This window comes from Vulpes vulpes, chromosome 1, assembly GCF_048418805.1.
Source record: "Vulpes vulpes isolate BD-2025 chromosome 1, VulVul3, whole genome shotgun sequence".
In the NCBI taxonomy this organism is placed as follows: Eukaryota; Metazoa; Chordata; class Mammalia; order Carnivora; family Canidae; genus Vulpes; species Vulpes vulpes.
In genome coordinates, this window is record NC_132780.1 from 127,198,158 (window position 1) to 127,216,253 (window position 18,096).

General features: G+C 40.1%; 2 protein-coding genes across 4 annotated transcripts in view; one reads left to right on the plus strand and one right to left on the minus strand.

The window, feature by feature from the left end:
• CEP19 (centrosomal protein 19) overlaps positions 1–4,634 on the minus strand; it is a 47,229-nt gene extending 42,595 nt beyond the window's left edge. Inside the window, exon 1 of the mRNA XM_072725962.1 lies at positions 4,508–4,634. The gene's annotated coding sequence lies outside the window, so the exon portion shown is untranslated. The remainder of the gene's footprint in view (positions 1–4,507) is intronic.
• Positions 3,625–18,096, plus strand: part of PAK2 (p21 (RAC1) activated kinase 2) — an 89,337-nt gene continuing 74,865 nt past the window's right edge. The window contains exon 1 of one of the 3 annotated variants that reach the window (XM_072725926.1): positions 3,625–3,902. The gene's annotated coding sequence lies outside the window, so the exon portion shown is untranslated. Of the gene's footprint in view, positions 3,903–4,110; positions 4,228–4,330; positions 4,758–18,096 lie in introns of those variants that run through there. The other 2 variants (XM_072725928.1, XM_072725933.1) reach the window with 2 other exon arrangements.

Here is an 18,096-nt window from a genome sequence, read left to right on the forward strand (position 1 = left end):
GGGTGGCGCAGCGGTTTGGCGCCTGCCTTTGGCCCAGGGCGCGATCCTGGAGACCCCGGATCGAATCCCACGTCGGGCTCCCGGTGCATGGAGCCTGCTTCTCCCTCTGCCTGTGCCTCTGCCCCTCTCTCTCTCTCTCTGTGTGTGACTATCATAAATAAATAAAAATTTAAAAAAATTAAAAAAAAAATAAAATAAAATCAGTTTTGTAATTCTGTGTATGGCTTTTTTTGTTTGTTTGTTTATTTATTTATTTATTTATAATTTAATTAAAAAAATTTTTTTTGCTTTTTTTGTTTAAAGCCAAGAAAATGGATACTGTCTTCTTGGTCATTTTGTTCCAGTATCTGTTGAATTTTTATAGTGTATTTTTCTTAAAGTATTAGGTTATTATTTTTTTTATAAACATAACAGAGACATAGGTTACCTCAATTAAGGGTGATGTTGGAGCAGTGTGTGTGTGTGTGTATCTAAGCCATTATACCAGGAATTTAGATTATTTAGTTAGATCTAATGGAATATGGTACATATATAGCTTGGGAACTGGAAGGATCTATTGTGGCTCTAATGATTTCAGAATATAATGAATTTAAGGACTGTCTATATGAGATACTCTTTCAGGTACTCATCTGTATTTTGATAATTGGTGCTTAAATATGGAGATATATTTGGGTGAAGTGACCAACACCTATCTCCATTATCCTCCAGACTTACAAAATATGCTACTGGCAGGTAGTTAAATACAGGGTTTGGTAGGCTGTGAGAGACTGAGATAATATGGATTAGGTATGCTCTTCAAGATTGTCCTAACCAGTGATAGGATGGGTAGGCTTAGCTATTTATCTGATTTCTTACATCTCAGACCTTAATTCTGGACTCAGTCTCCTCCTGAAGTATATCTTTTTAATGAGTTCCTTTAGTAGGTCTCTTTTTTTAAATCTTGGTACTTTGAAAATAGTTTTCCATTGTCAGCTGGCACCCATTGTTGCAGTTAAGAAATCTTTGGAAATCTGTTGTTTCTTTGTAGGGTATATCTTTTCTTTCTAGTTGCTTTATCTATGGTATTTTGCAGTTTCACATTATTGTGTTTGAAAAGATTACTTTTACTTATCCTGGTTGAGCTTCACTTTGCTTCCTGAATCTGAAGGCTCTTGTCTTTATTCAATTCTGGAAAATTCATGCCATCATCTTATCATATACTGTCTCTCTTGTTTTCTCTCTTTTCTGTGTTTTTGCTAGGTATATGGTAGACCTTCACAATCTATCCCCATGTCTCTTGATCTTTCTTTCATGTTTCTTTTGTCTCTGGGCTGCTCTCAATAATTTCTTTACATATGTCATCCAGTTTACTAATTCTCTCTTCAATGTGTGTTTAACTCAAACATTGGCTTTGGTTGCAATGATTAAATTCTTTGTAAAAGTTCTACTTGGTTACTTCTGCAAGCTGCGTGGTCATTTTTTAAAAGCAGTATCTTGTTTCTTACTCCTGTATTTTGTTTAATCATTTAATCAACCTATTTTATATTCTATAGCTGATAATTCCATTATCTAAAGTTCACAAACTTCATTAATTTGGTTGTGATTTGTATTGATTCATTCATGGTGACTTATTTCCTCAGGTATACTATAATTACATTTTGAATGCTTATATTTAGATTTTGAAATCCTGTTTACTTTTGGAAATCCTTTTAGTCCTGGGTTGAGTGAACCTGTGCAGGGAGGATTTGTATTTGTTTCCTCCAGGCCACCAAGTACTACCAGCCTAAGACCACTTTCTTGCCTTGAGGTTTCCTGGAAAGTGTAGGTACTATAAATTTGAACTTTAAAACCCATGTGGGTGAAAGCTTGTGGTTATGAATTCTAAAGGGACATTGTTTCCCTCTCCATGCCAAGTCTAGACTAAAACAGACTAATGTTTGGTTGTCTCCCTGGGCTAGTACAGGGGATTTTTCTTTATCCCCCGTCTAGGAGGGTATAGCCCTATGGGTTTCCCAGCCTTGAATAGGCCCAAGGCCCTATCTTCCGTGCAGCCAATAAAATCACAGGAATTTCTAAGATAGGTACATACCCTCAGCACAACCATAGCTTCATTATCCTGCTTACCATTCAGGTTTCATGCTGCCTCTTTGGGTTGAGTGTGAAATTTGCAAGACTATCAGAGGTTGGTCTTTTTCTTTTCTTTCTTCTTTTCTTTTCTTTTTTCTTTTCTTTTTCTTTCTTTTTTTCTTTCTCTCCTTCCTTCCTTCCTTCCTCTTCGTTCTCTTCTTTCTCTCTTTCTTGAGAGCTTATAGTTTTGACTTTTGAAAGGATGTTCTATTTTATCCAGTATTTCAGTGTGTTTAGTAATGGGACTGCTTTTCAGGTTATCTAATTAGTAATGTGCCATGTTAGTCTTTGATTCCTTTCTCTCTGCATCAACTGGGTTTTTATTCTACATCTATAGATAAGCACAATCTAGCTACCTTTCTCCATGTCCACTATCTCCTTAGTATCAGTCATGACTACTGCCTTTCTAGTTCATTTCCCTTCTATTCTTGCATCTGTATACTACATTTCCCACCAAGCAATCTATTGATGTCAGATAACTTCACTTTCCTGCTTGAAACGCTGTAATAGTCCAAACTCGTTAGCATGGCATTGAAGATCCTCCTTGACCTGAATCTTGTCTACTCTAGTGTTTTTTCACAGTACACTACTCTTGCACCGAGCTCAAGCTGCACAGTTCGTCTTAACTGATCATAGCAAGCAAGCCCTTTTCTTCCTTCTGTCTGTAATGGTATCTCCTAGGAGTGTCTCTTGTCTCTCTCCTGTTCTCAGCTTAAATGTTGCCTCCCTAAAGATTCTTTCTCTGGCCTCCCAATCCAAAATAATCTCCCCAGTTATCTTCTCATACCAGATATCATTAGTTTAATTATTGTGCTTGCATATTTCTAAGCTCTACAAAGGCAAAGTGACTCATGTTCACCCTGTATCCTTGATGCCTGAATATCATACATTTTAGATGCTCAAGTGTTTGTAGAATTAGTGAATACATTAATGAACATGATTAAATAAACATGTTCGATAAAACATGAAGGCCGGGCAGCCCGGGTGGCTCAGCTGGTTTGGCGCTGCTTTCGGCCCAGGGCGTGGTCCTGGAGTCCCCGGATCGAGTCCCACGTCGGGCTCCCTGCATGGAGCCTGCTTCTCCCTCTGCCTGTGTCTCTGCCTCTCTCTGTGTCTGTCATGAATAAATAAATTCTTAAAAAAAAAAAAAATGAAGGCCTTAATTTTCAAGGAGGTGGGATTTTAGCAGCAAAACATAGTAAAAGCTTGTAAATAAAATGCAAAATGGATAAGGGATGAATTTCCAGAAATAAGAGTCCTGAAACAGATTCACATAGCAGCGTGTGGGTCAGCGTCTTTGGCGCAGACCTGAATGGAGACAACGCTAAATTAAATGAGGGGCTGATTCTCTTTTTCAATTTAAAGAACACCGCCCTCCGCCGCCAAGAAGAAAAAACGAGCGCGAGGGAAAGCGAGGCGGGCGGGCTGCGCGTCCAAACTACAACTCCCGGCAGCCCCCGCGCGAGCCCCCGGCCGGCGAGGGGCGGTGTCCTGGCCCCGCCCCCGCCCCGCCCGCCCGCCCCCCGCCGGCGCCCTCCCCCAGGCTGGCCACGCGCGGCGGCGGCGGCTGTTCCGCTTCCCCTCCGGCCCGGCCCGTCGCCATTGCCGAAGGCTCTCAGCCTCCCCGCCCGGCGCCCGGGGGTTCGGCTGCCGCCCGGCCTACGCTCGCCGCGGCCGCGCTCCTGGCCGCCTGGCCTCCCGCCCGCCCCGCGCCGGCGCTTGTCCGGGGCGGCTCCGGAGCCCGCCGGGAGTTCGGACGCGGCGCCTCGCTGGGGCGGGGACCTCTCGGCGCCCGGGTAAGTGCAGGGCGGCCGGGGCGCGCTCCCCGTCCTCCGCGGCCCGCCGGCGGCCGCCACCTGCGCGCCGGAGCCGCGGGCCTGGGGCGGCGGCTCATTGTCTGCTCCCGAGGGCGGCTTCGCTCGGCGGCAGGCGCGGCCCGGCCCGGCTCCTCTGGCGCCGGCCCTGCCCGCTCGCGGGCGCCCTCCCGCCGCCGCGCACCTCAGCGTCCCCGTCAGGTCTCGGGGTTCCGGGCCTCGGCGCGCGCGTCGGTGGGGACGCCTCGTTGTCGGAGCGCGTGAGGCCTCGCCGCACCCCGGGCCTCCGGATCCTCCGCGGCTCCCGGTAATCTGGGGCAAGGTTGGCCCTTCCCCGCGCCTGGCTTCCCTCAGGACAACGGCACGCACCCGCGACGTGGCCGCGGGGCCGTCGGCGGGCGCGACCTTTTGACCGCGTCCCTCAGCTGCAGTCGCCCCCGCGGCGGGCGGCGCGGGGCTGCGCCCTCCTCGCGCCTTCGCTTCAGCCCGCCGCTCCCGGCCGCCCGCCCGCCGCGCCGTCGCTTTCCGCCTGCGTAGGTCCTGCCCGCTCCCGGCCGTGTGGCTGCTCCCTCCCCTCCGCGCGTTACCTGCACTCGTTTTCTTTTTAGCCTCTTTGGCGAAGACGCATCGGAACGGTTGGGCCTAAAATTAGACCCCGGCGAGCCGTGTTTTGGGCCGAGGTTGTGCGCGTCACGTTTCTTCCCCTGCTCTGTCGGGCTCTTCCGCCCTTAGAAGGAGGCAGGATATGGAGGTGTACGAGGATCTGCTCGGGCGTTTTGTTTTCGTGGGGTCACCCGGAAGAATTACGTTCGGTGAAATTAGATTGGGGTGAAGGCAGTGAGTAGTCATTTTTTTTTTGGTAAGATTTTACTTATTTATTCATGAGAGACACACAGAGAGGGGCAGAGACAAACGCTGAGGGAGAAGCAGGCTCCACGCAGGGAGCCCGACGTGGGACCCGATCCCAGGACCCCGGGGTCACGCCCTGGGCTGAAGGCGGCGCTAAAGCGCCAAGCCACCCGGGGCTGCCCTGAGAAGTGATTCTTAAAGCAGGTTAGAACTTGTCGACTTTGCCAGAAGCTCTGTGGCATTTCTAAAACACGCACTTAACTTCTTTTTTTTTTTTTTAATTAAAGATTTTTTATTTATTCATGACAGAGAGAGAGAGAAAGGCAGAAGGAGAAGCAGGCTCCACGCAAAGAGCCCCATACGGGACTCGATCCCAGGACCCCGGGATCACGCCCCGAGCCAAAGGCTGGTGACGCTCAACCGCTGAGCCACCCAGGCGTCCGTAACTTCTAAATGACTTTTATGTATATGCGGAAAATCTATATACGCGTAGACCTATGAATTTGAAAGCTTTGTTCGTGTTCTGTTAATATGGGGTCTTGATTTGAGGCAGCTCTTTCATCTTTGGCTTTTAGGCCTTTCTAGCTATCACTTAGCCAAGAATACGGACTTCCCGTATGAAAAACGAACCTTAAAATGTTTTTGAGCTGTGATATATGTAGACCCTAAGCCCACTTCAGGGTTTGGTAAAGAGGTTGATCTACATTCAGGGTATTTTGTTTTCACTGGATCCTCCCAACTTTCCCTAAGTGACTGAGTACTGAGCTGTATGTAATACTGTTAGCATTTGACGGTGTCCTTTCTCCTTAACTTGAGAGGTGTTGTGGGCCACAGGGGCTAAGGTATGGAAATGTTGGAGTGTGAAATTCGGTCTGTTGATGTCAGTTTCTTTGCCGGTTCTTCAACAAGGGGGTGGTACTTTTACCAAGGAAGAGTTACTGGATATTCCTCTTCACATAGGGATTTGATTCCTGGTTTACCATTATTCAAAAAGAGAGTTATTCTTTTGGACTTTGTGACACTTAATACTAACCTTGCAAACCCCAAATCATAAAGGAACAATAAGTTTGTACTGGGGGTGTATCTGCTAAACAAATGAATAGGGGTTCCTGTGGTTCTCTGATCTTTATGATAGGCAGTTTTCCAAATAGGCATGGTTAACAGTGGTGTGTATTTCTTCTTAATTATACTTTAAAAAAAAAAAAAAAAGTAGAACTGGCTCAGGTAGCTAAGGATAAACTTTCGATTATACTTTTTAATAAAGAGAACTTGTTCAAATAAAGTAAGTAGGCACTTTAAAATCCTTCCTATGTTTCTTCTGTCAATATCGATTATTCTGCTATTCGAGTATAAAGTTTCTTTGACTTATTGAAATTTCTCCTTTTCATTTATGCTTGAAACTAAGCCCTGTTCAGTGCTTTAAGGCTTCAGGATTCTGATCAGTTTGTTTTCAAAGGCCCTTCCAGTTAGTTAGAGGGCTAATTCCAGACTAGTCAGAAGGTGGGTAAGTTACTTACAAATCTGAGTTGTCACTTGTATCCTTGTACCTGGGTAGAAACAGAAAAAGAAGGAAAAATAGCCCCCCTTGCCCTGAAGAAAATACTGATTGTTTCCTTCTGTGATCAGAATTTTCACTAGTTCTTCATTTTAGGATCACTAACCTACTTAAGGATAGTCCTTCTGAACATTCATGTAGGATTTCAGAGTTCTAGCCTATTATTATCTCCGAGGTACAATAGTACTTACCATTCCTTGTGTCTCAAATGGTTAGGTGCTGGAGACCTGGGTTTTAATCATTACTCTCTACTTGACCCTGGGTAAGACATGTACTCTTTTCAAGACTTGGTTTTCTTCTGTTAAAGGGGGATTGATAATAATGATAATAATAATAATAATAATAATATACAAATTTCATGGGGCTATTTAAAAACAAATGAGATAATGCAGGTAAATTTTTTTGCAAATGCAGTGCTTAGTTACTATTCCATTCTAAAGTAGATTTTATACTTAATTGCTCCTTTTTTTTTCACCCCCCAAGCTTTATTTATTTATTCATGAGACACACATAGAGAGGCAGAGACACAGGCAGAGGGAGAAGCAGGCTCCCTGTGAGGAGCCGGATGTGGGACTTGATCCCAGGACCCCGTGATCACCAAGAGAGCTGAAGGTAGACACTCAACCACTAAACCACCCAGGTGCCCCTTCATTGCTTCTGTAGCAAATATTGTGCTCCCAAACTTAGATTTAAGAATGCTTTCTGGAATGAGCACTGGGTGTTATATGTTGGCAATTGAGCTTCAATAAAAATGTATATAAGAAAAAAACAGTGCTTTCTGGAGAGGTTGGAATCTCAGGACCAATTTTCTGAGACCATAACTGTTAAATTAAAAATTATTTTTCAGGGGAAAAAAGTTTTGCCCCTGATATAAAATGCAAGTTTTTCAAATTTTAAAAAATATGCAGGGACACCTGGGTGGCTCAGTGGTTGAGCATCTGTCTGCCTTTGGGTCAGGTTGTGATACCAGGATCCTGGGATCAAGTCCCGCATCGGGCTCCTGCAGGGAGCCTGCTTCTCCCTCTGTCTGTGTGCCTGCCTCTCTCTCTGTGTCTCATGAATAAATAAATAAAATCTTTAAAAAAATAGTATGCATATCTCTCATAGAAAAATTGGAAAGTAGTGAAGATTATTAAGAAACAGGATGAAAATCACTTTTGCCTCAGCTCTAGGAGGTAACAGACTAAAATTTTTTTCCTTATTTTTAAATCCCAAGGTAGCACATGCTTATAAAAGGTTCAAGCAACTCAATTATTTAGAACAAAAAAGTGAAAATTGCCCTTTCCTCACTTTCTAGAACCATTCCTTAGAGGTTCCCTCTGTTAACAATTTTGTTGTCTTAATGCAATTCAAAATAAGCACTGTGTGTGTGGTTTTAACCAATTTTTAAAAATAAAAGATCTGATTATTACATATTCTTTTCTATTTCAATACATATAGTTGCACTTCATCTTTTTAACCGTTATGATATAGCCCATTGTACTTTAATTATTCATGGTTATTTATGTTGGAGTAATCCCCCCTTATTCACAGGGAGTATGTTCCAAGACCTCCAGTGGATACTTGATGCCTCAGATAGACTGAAGCCCATATATACTGTATTTTTTCCTACATGTACATACCTGTGATAAGGTTTAGTTTATAAATTAGGCACAGTAAGAGATTAACAACAATAAGTGATAATAAAATAGAACAGTTATAACAATATGCTATAATTAAAGTTATGTGAATGCGGTTGATCTCAAAATATCCATTAGACTGTACTCACATTTCTTGTGATTATGTGAGATGATAAAATGCCTACATGATGAGATGAAGTGAGGTGAATGATGGAGGCAGTGTGATATATCAGTAGCTTACTATTGACCTTCTGACGATACCTCAGAAGTAGAATCCAGGATGGCAGTTGACTGCTGGTAACTGAAACTACAGAAAGAGAAACCATGGGAAGACGAGACTAATGTACAGATCTTCACCAACTTATAAGGGAGTTATGTCCTGACAAATCCATTATTAAGTTGAAATGGCATTAAGTCGAAGCATTACCACTTACCTAGCCTACCTTAAAAGTGCTCAGAATACTTAGGTTAGCCTCCAGTTCAGCAGAACCCTCTTAACAATGCCTATATTATATTAAAGTGTTGAATATCTCATGTACTTTATTGAATAATGTACTGAAAGTGAAAAGTAGAGTGGTTTTAAGTGTATCCGTTTTTTACCGTCTTGATCACGTGACTGGGAGCTGTCGGGCTTACTGCCACTGCTTTGTGTCACAAGATAGTCTGGTACTGCATATTGCTAGCTCTAGAAAAGAGCAAAATTCAAACTACGGTTCCCACTGAATGCAGAAACTTCACTTTCACACCTTCGTAAAGTCAAAAAACTAAGTCAAACCTTAAGTCAGAGACAGTCTGTATTCTCAATTTTGAGCAAGTAAAACTGAAGCCTTACTGAACTTCCTTATATCTTTGTGCACATGCATACGTATACAAGTATTTCCCTAAAACGGATTCTGAAATGTGCATTTTAAGTCTCGATGTATACCAAATTGCTGTCCAGCTGTCTCTATCAATCTGTACTTCCTTATCAAATTGTAGAAGCTCTTCATACATGAGAGCCTTCTCTTTATGAAGATCTTTCCCATTTCACCTTTATCAAAAAACAGTCTTAATAATTACTGTATTGGGGCACCTCGCTGTCTCAATAGGAGGAGCATGTGACTCTTGATCTCAGGATTATGAGTTCAAGCCCCATGTTGGGTGTAGAGGTAAAATAATAATGTATTTTAACCTTAATCCTTCTGAGATTTGTGCGTGTGCATGGTGGGTGCAGATATGAGTTTTAACAATATAGCTTGGCTACCAAAATGAAATATGGGTATAGAGGGACGCCTGGGTGGCTCAGTGGTTGAGCATCTGCCTTTGGCTCAAGGTGTGTGATCCTGGGAGTCATCGGGTGATCGAGTCCCTTATCGAGCTCCCTGCATGGAGCCTGCTTCTCTCCTCCCTCTTCCTATGTCTCTGCCTCTCTCTCTGTGTCTCTCATAAATAAAATCTTAAAAAACAAACAAACATGGGTATAGAAAAAATTTTAGAAGGCTTCAGTTGCTGTGAAAAAAATCGATGGTAGAGATTCAGGGAGTAATATTATAATGGCTTTATTGTCAGCATCACATCTGAAAAGGAAAAAGGAGCCCCCGCCTTAACTCCTATCGCTTGTCATCCACTGATTTTATCCTCATCCTTCAAATTTCTGCCTTTGAGTGTAGCTCTCTTTGGGAGTCTTTTTTGATATCCACTATGATATAGATATTCTTCTTTTATATTTTCTTAGCATGTTAATCCATGATCCTTATTTGCAGTGTGCTGAAAATAAGAGTTATTAATCTGGAAATGAGAGTTGTTCCTCAATTTTTGCCAGTTCAAACTAATCAAAGAGAGAGGTGCAAGGAAACTCACTAATGTTGGTTAAAAGTGATACACATACATACACATGCATGCAGAGCACTTTTAACTCACACTAGTGAGTTCTTCCTCACATCTTTCTGGTCAAGCTATTATATTAATGATATTTTTCCATGTGAATGTTTAATAGGTTCTGGAAAGCTAGAAGGTTTTATTTTGGCCTTGTATGGATTTCATAAGAAAAGGTATATTTTGGGACACCTGGGTGACTTAGTTGGTTAAGCATCCAACTCTTGATCTTGGTTCAGGTCTCGATATCAGGGTCTTGAGTTCAAGAGCCGCTTTGGGCTCCATACAGGGTTGGGAGAGGGAGAATAAGGTGTATTTTAAGGTATTTTTTCAACTTCTAAACTTTTAATTACTGTTCTTAATTTTGAGATTATTTAGTGATTTATAAGCTTATAAATGAAATAAAATTGTTATATAATAAACACTGAGCGAGAAGAGGTGTGGGTAAAGCATTTAAACAAAATTTCAGGTGCTCTAAAGAGCAAATTATTAAAGGAAGACAAGTTACATTGGCACAAAAAATAGTGGAAGTAGAACTAGATGTTTGATAAAGTATCTCTATTGTAACTTCTTCCTGAACTTTTTTCACCTTCCTGATTAAGTACTTGAAAAGAATAAAGTTGCCTTTTTTTTTTTTTTAACCCCATAATCCATTATGTATGGATAACTGTTGATATTTTGGTATGCTTTCCTGCCAGTACTTTTTCTTCTTTATATGTATGTGTGTGTACATAGTTTACTTTTATAAAATTGGAATCATGTTCTGTATAATTTGTTATCTTGGTAAATCTTGAAAGTTTCCCTTGTTCTTAAAAATTCTCTTAAAATAATTTTTTAATATTTGCCTAACATTTCATTGTACAGCTGTGTCATATTTGCTCTTTTCCTATTGCTGAATGTGCAACTTATTTCCAATATTTCATATAAAAATAATGCTATAATGAATAGTTTTCTATTCATCCCGGATCGTTATCTTAGAATATTTTCATAGATGTGGAATTGCTGAATGAAAAGATAGAAGCATTTAACAGTCTTAAATTATCCTTCAGAAAAGTTTGCCGTTTATCATCACCAGCAGTGTGTATCCCATTTTATTGCTATCCTCAATGAAACAGCCATCACTTTTAATGAGTTTAATAAAATTTCTTTATTGTTAGGCAAGTAAAAAATATAATTTAAGTTGCATTTCTTGTTTAAATGATAATTTTGTTTTAGTTAATTTATTTCTGATAATTACACAGACGTAACTAGATATTTGTGTTCAATATTTTTATTATTTTACCGGTCTTCAATAAAATTTTATTTACTTTTGTTTTCCGGGTTCATTGTCTTGTCTGCAAATATAGGAACCTTTCCTTCCTTTCCAATAGTCACAATATTTATTTCTATTTTAGGACTTTATTACATTGGCCAGAATTTCTAAGACATGGTTCAGTAAGAGAGGTGATAATTATCTTAGAATATCTCTAATATTTTTACAAATAAGGATAATGGCAGCTGTTGGTTTTAGACATTTTTTAGAGAGAAATTCTCTTCTGACTTTACAAAAAATAAGAATGGCTTCAGAATTTTATGAAATGTTTTTATAACACTCCTTTAAGTGATAAGGTTTTTCTTCTTTTAACTACTACTAAGGGTATATATTAATAAATTTTCTAATAGCCAAAGTTACCTTAAGGCACATATTAGCAGGAACCAAAACTCCACTCACGTCACTCAAGTATACAGAATTTATTTAAAGAGTAGGAAAAAAAAATCTCAGAACTTTAATAGGAGTGTACAGGCCATATGGTAACTTCTGTGGTTACTTCTGTAGAAACTTGAGGAATCCTTACTATTTTATGAATCAGTTTTGATAATTTACACTTAAAGATTTTATTTATTTATTCATGAGAGAGACAGAGAGAGAAAGAAGGAAGCAGAGACACAAGCAGAGGGAGAAGCAGGTTCCCTGCAAGGAGCCTGGTGTGGAACTTGATCTCGAATCTTGGGGTCAGGACCTGAGCCGAAGACAGAGGCTTAACTGCTGAGCCATCCAGGCGACCCTTTCCAGAAATTTTTTAAAATATTTTTAAATTTGTTACATGAATGTATGTAATATTTTATTATTAAGGGCACCCATGTGGCTCAGTTGGTTAAGCGTCTGCCATGGGTTTAGGTCATGATCCCAGCGTCCTGGGATCAAGTCTAGCATTGGTCTCCCTGCTCAGCGGGGAGCCTGCTTCTCCCTTTCCCTCTGCCACTGCCCCCTGCTTGTGCTCTCTCATGCTCTCTCTTGCATATGCTCTCTCTCAAATAAATAAAAATCTTATTTAAAATATTATATCATTAAAATCTGTGGTGTTTATTTCCACCTTTTATTAGTGATTTTGTTATTTTTCTTGATTTGATTTGCCAAATGTTCATCTGCATAGTTGTTTTCAAACCCACTTTTAGATTTATTTTGTTGGTTTTCTGATTCCCTGATTTCTACTTTGTGCTTTATTTTGCTTTTCTTCATCTTTTCTTTTGGGAGGGGGATTAGGCTGGCTGGCTGGCTGGCTTGCTTGCTTGATTTATTTATTTATTTAGTTAGTTAGTTAGTTAGTTAGTTATTTTGGGGGGGAGCACTGGGGGATGAGGTGGGAGAGGGAGATAATTTTAAGCAGTTTCCATACACAGTGTGGAGCCTGATGTAGGGCTTAATCTCACAAGCCTGAAATCATGACCTTAGCCAAAATCAAGAGTCGAACATTTAACCTACTGAGCCACCCGGGCTCCCCTGTTAATTTTTTTCTAACTCAAATTCTTAGTTCCTTTTTTTTCTTTTTTTTTAGTAACGAAAACATTAATACTCATTTTTTTTAAAGATTTTATTTATTTATTCATGAGAGATGCAGAGAGAGAGGCAGAGACATAGGCAGAGGGAGAAGCAGGCTCCATGCAGGGAGCCCAACGTGGGACTCAATCCCAGGACTCCAGGATCATGCCCCAAGCCAAAGGCAGACACTCAACCTTTGAGCCTCCCAGGCATCTCAAAACATTAATACTCTTAATTTGCCTCTGAGTACAGTTTTGGCTGCATTCTATAATTTACATGAATCATGTTCTTATATTAATTACTTTCCAAATAGTTGGTAGTTCTAGTTTGATTTCCTCTTTGACTTGAGGTATTTAGGACAATTCTATTTGCTCTATTTTTTTCCATTGTTGTCAATGACTATAGTCTTTTAAACTATCTTTCAAATTTACTGTTTGTTTTTTTTTTTAAGATTTTATCTATTTTAGAGAGAGAGCACACTTGTGAGCAGGAGATGGGGTAGAGGGAGAAGAGAGCGAGAGTCTCAAGTATACTCCACACTCAGCATGGAGCCCCACTCAGGACTAGATCTAATAATCCTGAGCTGAAATCAAGAGTCAAGAGGCTTTACTGACTGAGCCACCCAGGCACCCAGTCTTCATTAATTTTTATTTTATTTATTTTTTATTTTTTTATTTTTATTTTTATTTTTATTTATTTATGATAGTCACACACACACAGAGAGAGAGAGAGAGGCAGAGACATAGGCAGAGAGGGAGAAGCAGGCTCCATGCACCAGGAGCCGACGTGGGACTCGATCCCGGGTCTCCAGGATTGCGCCCTGGGCCAAAGGCAGGCGCTAAACCGCTGCGCCACCCAGGGATCCCCTTCATTAATTTTTAAATCTTAATTTGTCAAATATTAAGAAGGTAGCATTGTTTCTAAGAGCTTGTTCTCACATTGAGACCTTTACATTTTTGTTTCTTCTGCCTGAATATTGTCATCATACATCATTGTTTTGAAGGGGTCTTCCCTGATCAGTCATCTGAAATAGCCTCCACCTACCTCTGGTATCTGACTTCTTGCCCTTCTGTGTCTGTCTGCTTGTGTCTGTCTTCATAGCACTTTTATCTGAAGTTATTTGATTCCTTTCATTTTCTTGTTTCTCTCTTTGCTTATGGGTATGCAGTAAGTATATGTTGGTTGAGTGTCAGTTTCTTTTATGTCTGGTGATTTTTAACTTTTTAATTAATAGACTTCATACAGCAATTTTAGGTTCACAGCAAAATTGAGTAAAAAGTACGGAGTCTCTAATTACCCAAGCTCCCCCATACTTCTGTATCCCTTCCCCCACCATCAGCATCTCTTCATATGTGGTAATTTGTTTTAATTGATAAGCCAACACTGACACATCATTATCAACCAAAGTCCATAGTTTAGGGTTCACTCTTGATATTGCACATTCAATATCAGTGGTGGATATTGACATGTATCCATCATTACAGTATCATACAAAACAGTTTCCCAGCCCTAAATATCCCCTGTGTTCCACATATTCATCCCTCCCTTCTCCCTAATTCCTGGCAGCCACTAGTGCTTTTACTGTCTCCATAGTATTGCCTTTTCCAGAATGTTCTGTAATTGGAATTATAAAGCATGTAATCTTTTCAACTTGCAATATGCATTTTCTTACGTATCTTTTGATGGCAATGAATAATATATTCCATTGACCAGATGTACTGCAGTTTGTTTATTCATTCACTTGCTGAAGGACATCTTGGTAGCTTTCACTTTTGTCAAGTATAAATAAAATTACTATAAACATTTGTGTTTTGTTTTTGTATGGATATAAGTTACTCACCAAGGAGCATAATTGCTGGATTATGGTAAGAGTATATTTAGTTTTATAAGAAACCTCTAAAATGTCTTTCAAAGTGACTATACCATTTTGCTTTCCCCATCACCTGTGGGTGAGGGTTCCTGTTGCTCAGCGTTATCGTGAGCATTTGATGTTAGTGTTTTGGATTTTAGCTATTCTGATATGTAGTGGTATCTCATTGTTTTGATTTGTAGTGCTCTAATGATTGATGTTGAGCATCTTTTCCATCTGTGTATCCTTTTTGGAGAGGTATCATTTTAGAAGTTATGCACATTTTTCAGTTGGGTTCTTAATGTTTATACTGCTGAGTTTTAAGAGTTCTTTGTATATTTTGGGATATTTTGCAGGTATTTTTCCCAGTCTGTGGCTTGTCTCTCATTCTCTCAACTCTAATAATTTTTATCATATATTCTGATGCAGTATTATTTGATGCATGTATAAGTTCTCTACTGCTACTAAAGATCTTCATTATTGATTATACTTAATAAAAATCATACTTTTTTAAAGATTTTATTTATTTATTAGAGAGGGAGCATGAGTGGGGGGAAGGTGTAGAGGGAGACAGACAGGCTCCTCGCTGAGCAGGGAGTTGGATGCAGGGCTTGACCCCAGACCTTGGGATCGTGACCTGAGCTGAAGGTGGACGCTTAACGAACTGAGCCATCCAGGGACTCCAGTAATCATCATACTTTACTGAGTCTTGTATTTTACTTAAATTCCTGTCTGTACTGAATTTCTTTTTTCAATGAATTATCCAACTTTGTCCATGCCATTTTGTCTTATTTTAATTACATGGGTTCTTTTAAGACTTTATTTATTTGAGAGAATGAGAGAGTGCGCACACGCGCGCACACACACACACACACACACACACAAGCAGGGGGAAGGGCAGAGAAAGAAGCAGAGAGTCCCTAGCCAACTCACTGAGCGTGGAGCCCAATGCTGGGCTTGATACCACAACCCTGAGATCATGACCCGAGCCAAAACCAAGAGTCGGATGCTTAACTAACTGAGCCACCCAGGTGTCCCTATAGTTTATTTTTGTTCTATTTCAAAGTGAATGCTTTAAACATTTATTTATTGTCATAATAAATTCTGTAGGGTGTGTTTCTATCATTTTATATAATGTTTTCTGTTTTTGAATGATTAATTGCTGCTGCTTTAATTGTAAAATAGATAAAATTATCATCTTAAGCAGTTTTAAGTATACAATTCTTTAGCATTAAGTACATCTACATTGCTGTACACCCATCCCCACCATTTTTTCATTGTCCCCAACTGAACCTCTATACTCATTAAAAACTAACTCTCCCTTCCTCCTTACTCCCAACCCCTAGTAACCTCTTTGTGTCTCTTATGAGTTTGCCTATTCTAGATGATTCATGTAAGTGGAATCATAAAATATTTGTCTTTTTGTGTTTAGCTTCTTTCATATAGTATATAATGTTTCCATCCTTGCTATATAGCATGTATTAGTACTTCATTATTTTTTTAAGGCTGAATAAATAATACTCCAATGTATATATACACTTGACTCTTGAACAATGCAGGGTTTAGGGGTGTCAACCCCTGCACACACAAAAATCTGTGTTTACTTTTGACTCTTTCACCCCAGAATTTAATTAATAGCCTACTGTTGACCAGAAGCCTTATCAACAATATAAACAATAGGGATCCCTGGGTGGCGCAGCGGTTTGGCGCCTGCCTTTGGCCCAGGGCGCGATCCTGGAGACCTGGGATCGAATCCCACATCGGGCTCCTGGTGCATGGAGCCTGCTTCTCCCTCTGCCTGTGTCTCTGCCTCTCTTTCTCTCTCTGTGACTATCATAAATAAGTAAAAATTAGGGGATCCCTGGGTGGCGCAGCAGTTTAGCGCCTGTCTTTGGCCCAGGGCGCGATCCTGGAGACCGGGGATCGAATCCCACGTCGGGCTCCCGGTGCATGGAGCCTGCTTCTCCCTCTGCCTGTGTCTCTGCCTCTCTCTCTCTCTCTCTGTGTGACTATCATAAATAAATAAAAAATTTTAAATAAATAAATAAATAAAAATTAAAAAAAAAACAAAAACAATATAAACAATAGTTAACTCATAATTACATGTTATATATGTTATAGATTGTATTCTTATGATAAAATGTTACTAAGAAAATCATAAGGAAAATACTGTGCTGTATCAAAAAACTGGCATACAATGCAGATTCTAATCTGTGTTGTCAAGAAACAGCTGTATATCACATTTTTAAAAAAGATTTTATTTATTTATTCATAGACACAGAGAGAGAGGGGCAGAGACACAGGCAGAGGGAGAAGCAGGCTCCATGCAGGGAGCTGGATGTGGGACTTGATCCCGGGTCTCCAGGATCACACCCCAGGCTGCAGGCAGCACCAAACCGCTGCGCCACCGGGGCTGCCCCTGTATATCACATTTTGTTTATCCAGTTATCTGTTGGTGTTTTCTAGGTTTTACTTTGTAATGTATTTGTTGCTTTTATCTCATTTAGTTGGAATTTATGCATCTTGTTTTTAAGTCTACTAATTTATAGTTTAAATGAATTCAAATGTAAATCTAAATTTTAAAAAAATTTTTCTGGTTTGTCGGTCTGAAAGAGAAAAGTATACTTTGACTCCCCCTATATTAGAAGACTAGCTTCTCCTCATAATCCACCCTCACTTTATCTGCTTTTCCTCTCCATGGTGAACTTTGGAACTTCATATTGTTAGTATATTTTTTACTCATTGAACTTTATTTAGATGGAGTTGGTGCTCATTGCCATTTTTCTCAGTCTTACATTTAAGGTTATTCATCATGTTTGTCAACTAGTATTTTCAGCTAATTTTTTTAAAGATGTATTTATTTGAGAGAGAAAGCATGAGCAAGAAGGGGGCAGAGGGAGAGGGAGATGCAGGCTCCCCACTGAGCAAGGAGCCTGAGGCGGAACTGGATCTCTGGACCCTGAGATCAGGACCTGAGCCAGAGGCAGATGCTTAACTGTGCCACCCAGGCACCCCCTTTTTTTTTTCTTTTTATTGAAATATTTTGACAGATGATGTCTTTTATACATGTTCATTAATGTCTGATACGGTAGCTCCTTACAACCCTTATACTTCTTTTTTCATTTCCAGAAATATTTTTGGTTGTTTTAGTTCTGTTTTCTTTCTTAAAGATACTTGTAATAATTAGGTTGGCTTGTTGTTTCTGTCCTTTGTGTGAGCTTCTCAGATGTTTGTCCTTACCACTCATAAATTTAAAAATTTATGCCACTCCCTTTTCTTTTTAAATGACTCTCATTTTATCTTGGTCTTTTCTCTCCATATATGCCAGTTTCATAGAGTTTGTCAGACTGTTTGGAAGTCCAGCTTGTGTCTTGAGGTGATTCATCATCTAGGTCAGGCTCTGCTTTGTGTGACGGGTAATTATCTCTTCTTGTACTACATTAATTTGTTGGAATCAGCAAAAATTGTTGAATGTTTTTTCTGCATCTTCATCTTTGAATTATAACTGTTATATATTATCTGATGCACATCTGTGTTTGTGGATTATCCTTGCTACAGTTGGCTGGGATTCTGGTTGAAACCTCTTCTTAGGTGTATTGCTGAAGGATACATAGCTCTTAGCCCGAGTTCCAGTGATTAATAGACATTCA